Below are 8812 nucleotides of genomic sequence, written 5' to 3'. Positions count from 1 at the left end.
TCAGGGAAGATCATTCACTCCTTCCATGTTGGACACAAATATTCCCCAGTGACGAGGAGTCGGGTAGACGATTTAACAGCCTGGAATTAAAGAGAATAGAAGGTGTTTCAACAAATGTGGAAGCATAATGACATCCCATTTTCCCCCAGAACATCTTTTGGAACAAAGACAGACGATGTGGAAAGTAATATGGGCATATTATTCTGCGATTCATGGCGGGGAGGGTACAAATATTTTACAGCTTCATCAGTGTTGGGAATTTTGCGGGATCATTTTTGGCAATCGGTCAGTTGAATTCTATGTATTCACATTTATCGTGACATTTATGTACATGACAGTGTGCAGTACAATTTTCCGTTGGTCAATTGATGGTAAAACACAATGTTTATGCATTCAGTCAATTTGTCAGAGTACCGTAATTTCCAGTGTATGAGGCGCACCCAAAAGCCTTGATTTTCTTCAAAGGACGACCCTGCACTTTATACGCAGGTGCGTCTTATATGCGAAGTAATATTGAGCCACAACACGTCTCGCAACGACTGTCAACAGCCACAGACTACATTTCCCCCTGTCGAAGAAGTAGTGTGCATACCGTATATATATATATATATATATATATATATATATATATATATATATATAGAGAGAGAGAGAGAGAGAGAGAGAGAGAGAGAGAGAGAGAGAGAGAGAGAGAGAGAGAGAGAGAGAGAGAGAGAGGAGGCAAAACACCGGGACAGTGATTGATTGACATTGATTCGCTGTATATACAGTCAAACCTCAGTTTTTGAACGTCTCGGTTCTCATCCCATTCGGTTTTCAACCAAAAATGTCATATTTTTATTTGCCCCGGTAAACAACTGAAATTTGGTTCTCAACCAAACTGAGTACATCTGAATGCATCACTCGACTACCCTCCGCTTCCTTATACGTCACTTCCTGACCGACGAATTAATATTGTTGTTGTTTTATTTTTGCAAAAATGCAGACATATTTGGTTAAGATCTCCTGAATAGTATGATTTTAAAGCAAACAGAGGATGGTTTGAAAAGTTAGTTTGCCCTGTGATTGCCCAAAGACAGCTGGAATAGGTGCCAACATGCCCCGTGGCAGACTGATATAGAGACATTTTTATGCAGATCGTAATGTTGATGTTAAAAATTGGTGAAAATAAAACATTACAGTTTGTTTTTATGGAATTTTACACATGGCCTGCTCTATTATTAAGTTTTTATCCGGTTTATGCTGTCAAATAGTTAAAAAGTTGTTTTCTAGACTGAACGGATTAAGATTTTTTACATTGATTTGAATGGAAAGTGCTGTTTCGGTTTTTGAACAAATCGGTTTTCGAACAGGTTTCTTAAACGGATTATGGTCGAAAACAGAGGTATCACTGTATATATACTGTATATATACTGTATATATACTGTATATGTATATACTGTCCTCATTTGGAGTCTGATAACCACAACAAACTCGACTGTATTTTGCGTCAGCAAGACATGTTATCAGAGTTGGAAGCCCGTCCATCTTTAAAAGAAAAACTAAAAAATCTTCCCGGCGATTGAATTCTGGTGTTTTACTTCACCACAGCATATTAGACCATTTGGTGTCATAAAAACTTCACATTTTGAACATTTTTTTCTGAAACTTGCGTTGTTGCTTTTGATTCATGCATGCACCCCCTTCTCACTCCCTGCCACACATTCCATATGCCCCTTCTAAAAGACGGGACTTTGGACAGAATGTGCGTGAGAGAAGAGCTCCAATGAATAATTGTGTGTGTGTGTGTGTGTGTGTGTGTGTGTGTGTGTGTGTGTGTGTGTGTGTGTGTGTGTGTGTGTGTGTGCGCGTGTGTGTGTCTGCGCGTGTGTGTGTGTGTGCGTGCGTGTGTGTGTGTGCGTGTGTGTGTGTGTGCATGCGTGTACGTGCGTGTGCGTGTGTGTGTGTGTGTGTGCGTGTGTGTGTGTGTGTGTGTGTGTGTGTGTGTGTGTGTGTGTGTGTGTGTGTGTGTGTGTGTGTGTGACTGTGAATGGGAACTTCAAGGTTTATTCTGGACATGCAACGTGTTGTTAAAAAATTCTCACATTTATCTGGATCAGCTTCATCACCTTAAGCATTCACTGCATGAAGACAAACGCCGTTACCTCTACCCAAAAATTGGTTTCCAATTGTTTTCGGGCAATTAACTGTTGGAGTATTATTTTCCTTTTAAACATTTAATTTTCTCTGTGCAAATACAGATCGGTCAACTTCCCTGACTGCATGGTCAGCCTGCGTAATATGGTTATCTTGTCTCCAGTAACGTGGCACTGAAGGGCCCTAAACAGAATAAATGAGGAGCCTTGCAATTGAAGAGAGAAATAAAAGGGCATATAAAGTATTCCCAACACTGGTAAATCAGTTTTCCTTGGCAATTACAGCGAGATAGCGTGTATTTCTTCTGGGGACGTGCAAGTGGATGGCGGTGGTGAGGGTGGTGGGGTTTGGCACTCAGGCTGTCAGACAATACAAGAAGAATCTATAGCCCACAGTAAATCCTGAAGCTTTTTAAATATATTTTAATGGCCTGCCCTGTCCTTTACATGGCTTACAATCTGATTATTAGTGTTGGAGGGCAGTGGAGGCTAATTGAAATGTCACTCAGCACTCAAGTGTCATTCTTCTCTTTTTAGTGCTGAGAAAGGGGAATTATTCATTTGGCAAACGGGCATAATGTATCCATAATACATCATAACAAAAAAGACGCATTATTTAGTGCAATAAAAAAAAATGGAAAAAAATGCAATCTGTGACGGTGATTAACCTCAAAGCGAGAAAGACTTTTGCTTTGCCTTGTTAATTAAGTCTGCAGCAGGATAGCAAAGCTCAGAGGTTGTCATGGGAAAACAGAAGATGACCCATATAATGAGGAAGAATTAGCTTCGGGGCTTCTCAAACGGTTGTCATCCTTGTTTTTTTTTTTTTTTTTAAATTGTGTCCATCGAAAAGTATCTTCAGATTTTCTACTTAAGCCACGACCAGATCTTAAATAAGACGTCTTTCTTCCATCAAAATACCCCAGATGATCAAAAATGACAATACACTTCTATGGGTCTCAATAAGATTTGATCAATACTACAACTCGTAACAACGCATCGGACTCATTTTTAAGCCATGCATTAAATATTATCCCACTTATAAATGTCGTGCTAACTGACGGCATCCTTACAGAACAAATGGCTTTCCAAGCAACATATTTCAATAAAACTGATTCCATATTAAATCTAAAGCATGTTAACTGTGATTTTCATTTTCAACTGTGCAACATGAATGAAGAACGTAAACAAATCACATTTATGCTTTCCAATTTCAGGCATTACCTCTTCCCACTTATTCATGGGAATTATTGGCGAGTGACCAGCTATTTGCTACTTTCTCTCTCTCAGTTTCTATCTCTCTCTCTCAGTTTCTATCTCTCTCTCTCTCTCTCTCTCTCTCTCTCTCTCTCTCTCTCTCTCTCTCTCTCTCTCTCTCTCTCTCTCTCTCTCTCTCTCTCTCTCTCTCTCTCTCTCTCTCTTTCCCTTTCTTACTCTCTCTTTCCCACTTTCTCCCCCTTTCTTTTAAACTCCTGCATATTTAATTACATTTAGGAATCATTTTAGTCTTGTGTTTGCAAGCTTTATTGCAGTCATTTAAAAGCTCGGCAGCAGGTTACTCTCTCTGTGTTGCTTTTGTGCGCTGGTCGGGTGAACACGTCTTTGCTTTATAACTACCGATTAATAAAAATAAATGTGGGCTCTGCATTCAATTATCAATTTCACAGTGAATGGCTTCAACAGTAAAATAAACAAATAAATAAATGAATAAATAAATAAATAAATAAATAAATAAATTGGGAGGGAAAACATCATTAATAAAAATCAGAGTGCAGTGTGAACAGTGGTTGCATGATTCATTTTCTAAAAGCAAATGAGATGTACTTGTTTTGAAAATAGCATCAGATTGCCCTCTCCCAATGCTCAAACTTCATATTTAAATCATCTTTGCACAAAAGCTACATTCTGGGATGTGGTGCAAACAAAAGATAGATTTACTGGGGAAAAAATAATTGAATGTATGACACACGCACACACACACAAGGAGACTTCCAATAACAGGATTGTCCACATCTGCCAAAGAAACCTTCTTTTTCCTTCAAACTGGTGAGTAAATTTACTTTGAAAATATGATTTCCACAGTCACGGCATCAACATGGACTCCATCTGAACAATAGCAGCTGATAAGTTTTAAAGGTACAGATACTTGGTGGACAGAAGGTGGACACACAGACAAAAAAAATACATTACATTTGAAGAAATAATAACTATAAATTCAGACATAGACCATACTAGAGTGTTGTGAAAAAGTATCCCCCCCCTCACTGGCTTCTGTGTTCTTTGCATAATTATCACATATGTTTTATGTCATGTGATAAGAAACAAGGTCCGGACTTTTGTTCTCCATCAATGACAACAAAACTTTGCCACGTATTATGGGACGATGTCGTGCAACTCGTTTGAATGCCTGTGGCATGGACGCGACAATTCAGGGTCATTCGGCATACAGGGAAACTTTCCTTCTTGCACATCAGCATGAAACAATGCTACTTTCCGAAATATGGCAGCCAATATTTGCTGTGGAATTCGATTAAAGTCAGATATAAAGTCATCACTGTTTCTCAAGAAAATTTTGCAGATTGACGGACAATACCAGTCATCTCTCGATCCGTCGACTCGACTTCGCGTGGAGCGAGTATGCAGCTTTTTATTACTCATAGGTCGAGTAAATTCGATTTATTTATTCAGAGTGAGATTAAATTTCTAAACAGTCGGATATGTATCAAAATCCAGGACCGTATACAAAGGCACCATTAAAAAATATACATGGGTCACATATGGGAAAAAAATCGGATTCAGGTCATATTTGTCTGAACGTATAAATTACAAATTATAATTCATTTTTGAGCTTGGATACCAGGGATCGGGACTGCATAATGAATGACTTCAAAGAAAGAAAAAAAAAAACAATATTTTAAAAGGCACGGGGTGTGGGGAATTATAATACACAGGAGTGCGGTCATGTCACACTACTTGTTATATAAATGAAGGATAATTATTTATATTCATAACTCAGTTTTGCATGTTTGTCACCAACCGATTCTATCTCTTACAGTATGTAGCATAGTAATAGTGCCATTAATATAAAAAAAAGACAATTTGGAATTTAAATGGAACATTTCACCTTCAACCCTCAAAGTTAATATGGCGGTCTGCTCTATTGCTGTCTCTTGGGAATCCCACTACTGATTTCAGAACTTCTGCCATCTGTAAAGCTTGAGGAGACAACAGTAAAAGGGTAGGACTGTGAGGCGTTGCAAGAATTCCCGATACACAGGGTTTGGCCTAACATGCCAGCCTAACTTCACGGCGTCATTGATCTGGAAACATGCCCACATGCTTGTCGTTAAATACACCAGACTATTTGAATTTAAAATACATTTGCTATCTTGAATTCATGCCGTTGTTGTGTTCATCACCTGAAATAAAGTTGATCTGGCTGATTTGATTGAAAAATAATAAAAAATAATAAAAAAAACTATACATTATGCCATTTTGGCAAGCATGGAGGATGACAAAACAAATCTAAACATGGGAATAGTTTATTATTTTTTTTTTGACTGGAATTATTATACCTGTATTGTGCAAAGACCATCCGGGTCAAAGCAGGCACGATGATAATGATGATTAACATTTTCACCTCCACGGCATCACCACATCTGTACTACGCAGCAGCAGTGGTGGGCCGTCAGAGCCAGCAAGGCCTTCTCTGGTGGCCTAACATAATCAGACATCATTATCATAATTATAATAAAAGTCAATTTCATTAAAAAAGTATTTTTTCTAAATATATATATAATTATTCTACATACTGTTTTCTTGATGTTATATTATATCCATTTGGTTATGCTCCTTTCAGTGTTGTAGTTTTAGGTCAGAGTTTTTAATCCAATCAGAATCAGAGAACAGCTAGCTTGTGTCGCCAGGCTGCATGAAATCTAACCGACGCCTTCAGAATCAACAGTGAGGGCGTCTGTGCGCTGTACATGAACGGGCACATGTAGTTCATATAGAGTTGCGATAGCCAATCAGATCACGAGTTGGCACAGTAAGGCCAGCTAGAGGGCCTTGCATTGAACATGACATGTACGCGTCCTGTGATTGGATACTCACTTTACCTCAGCCCTCAGCGGAGGCAACGCTATGCAAATAAACCAAGCTACAACAGATCAGACCCGGAAACTTTAGCAGAAAAACCAAGTATATCTACTCGCTTTTTTAACCCACAATGGCTGAAGGAGAGGACAACTCGCTGTCGCATGTAGGCCTATTCTAAAGAACAAATGAAAATGATTTGTTTACTTTTATTTTCAACAAATAGTTCGTTTTGTGAACGTCTTGTTGTTTTTCTTATATTAAACTGACATTTTGTAATTTAGCGTAAAATCTTGTTAAAGATTGCATATTCTTGGTGGACTTAATAAAACTTTGTGGACAAATGATTTTAAATTTCCTTTTATTTTTAAGTGTTTGCTGTATCAGGTGTAATGACGAGTTCTAATTGCTGATGCAGATTTATTGATGTGTAATTGCTCCGGAAAATAGCCTGTGTTGTAGACGATTAAGGTGATGCCATGCATAGTACTGCGTGCGTGTGCTTTTGTAAATGATATCTCCAGCCGTTGTGTCATAAATTATGGTATTACGAGGGATATTTGTTCAAGTCGGACTAAGTAGGACTTCACTGAAGGCCTAGGTGTGAAATGCACGGACCGCCACTGCGCAGCAGCGACTATTTTCTGAGGCTCTTATCATTCATATTCACACTAATAAGGAAGATATGAATACAACATTATTGTAGTGCTTTTATAGAAAGCAGTAAGTAAACGAACACGTCTTTAGATCGTTGTTGTTGTCTCATTGAAAATATTGAGTACTTTGCAATTTTCAAAGTTTACTCGATTTGTTTAAGGTGGAAAACAACACACAAATGTAAGCGCTGAATGTTGAGTTTGTTTTTTGGCATAAGAAGTTGGAAATAATTTTAAGGATTTAAATATTGTCATGGCTGGCATGTTTATACAGCTTATAGCTTTTTCATTTGTTTTTTTACTATACAGTGACACAATGACTTAAAATTTTCTCTTATTAAAGCTTTAAAAAATTAAAACAATATATGTACATTGAAAAGATGGTCGTCAGTAAACATTTGAATGATATTTTTGATGGAGAATAAGAAAACCTTTCATCATATCACAATTAACAAATCCCCCAATTTACAGCAGCAACATTACCAAAGTAACAAAACAGAAGACAAAAAAGTGTATGAGCTGCAGTAAAGGCAGCCATCTTGAAGTCCTATTAACATGCCGTATATTTTATATTAAATTCCTTGATTTACGAATATGATTATTTTCAGTCTGCTCTGGTAAGTGAACACACCTCCCACAAAATTGTACAATATGGCTCATCCAGTTCCTGTGATGGGAATAATTGCACACTGCGATGGTAAACATGCTGTACAAAGCAATCATCATGAGGTAGTGGCATTATTTACAATGGTCAACGACAACCATGTAATCATAAACAGAATGATTAACTGCTTGAGGGAAAATGCCTGTCACGCCAAATACTGGGCAGGTTTCCGTGAATAAGCATTGTTTTTTTTTTCCAACGAAAACTTGCATAATGAATGAATACTCGTCGATAGGAAAGGTGGCGGTGGCAGTGTCGATTCATGTCCATTTTTCATCGGATTCCATATCAGCATCACTTTGGACAAAAGAGGGTGGAGGGGTGAATATGTACGCCTAATAGTGCTCACAGCGCATAAATCAAAACGAAATCATTGCCAAGATGAATATTAAGGCCTCTGTCATAATAATGAAGCTTGGCTCACCAACAGGATCATAAATCCTAGTTGTGTTATTTTTTGCTTTCGGTAATAGGGAATCATGGGGATGGATTTGGGGGTTGGGTGCAAGTGTTAATACATAGGGCATACGACTGACGGCAAGTACCTCAAATAAATCATGAGTAGTGCTTTTGATTTAACAGCACCACGGCTCAATGATGGCACCACAGATCAAGCACTTTTGACACCCCCTGCCCTCCATGTTGTGAGGTATTTATTTATGTGTACTTTTTTAAAATGAATGTGTGCTTTAAATGAAAGCTGTTGGGTTGCAGGATGGAAAAAAATGTGGACTTCCCATTAGGTGGTGGGGTCTATATGGATTTCCATGCTGCTCAATTTGGACCATCAAGGTGTCCTCATCCCTCTTGCACAAATCAGATGGGCGGAGCTGCTAACACATACAGGATCAAATGTGTCACATTCCGAGATGCCTTGAAGCCTTACTCATTCCCTTGGGCCGGCGGTGGCAGGAATACGGAAAATAGCGAGTTCACATGCAACAAATCACCCAAGCATCCATTTCGCCACAAGAAACTTCATGATTGCACCTCTACACCTTTTCAATCTCCTTTAGTTCCATCTGGCCCTTTGCCTGCCTCCGGGCCTTCATCCAACATCACCCCTCCAGAGGAAATGAACGTATTCAATTTGAAGTTACCAGATGAAGACCACTTGTGCTAAGGTGAACTTCATGCTCGATGTGAGTGGGAAGCACTGATCATATTTGCAGTGGAACATTGAGAATGCATGAAAGTCCTCCAAGATGGGTTCAATTTACTCCCAAGGAAAGATGAAACCAGAGTCCCTTGAGAAAACCCGC

Source organism: Hippocampus bargibanti, linkage group LG14 (genome assembly GCF_051943395.1).
Source record: "Hippocampus bargibanti isolate YZ-2025 linkage group LG14, ASM5194339v1, whole genome shotgun sequence".
In the NCBI taxonomy this organism is placed as follows: domain Eukaryota; kingdom Metazoa; phylum Chordata; class Actinopteri; order Syngnathiformes; family Syngnathidae; genus Hippocampus; species Hippocampus bargibanti.
The sequence above is the reverse complement of the archived record's forward strand: the minus strand, read 5'-3'. Positions refer to the sequence as shown.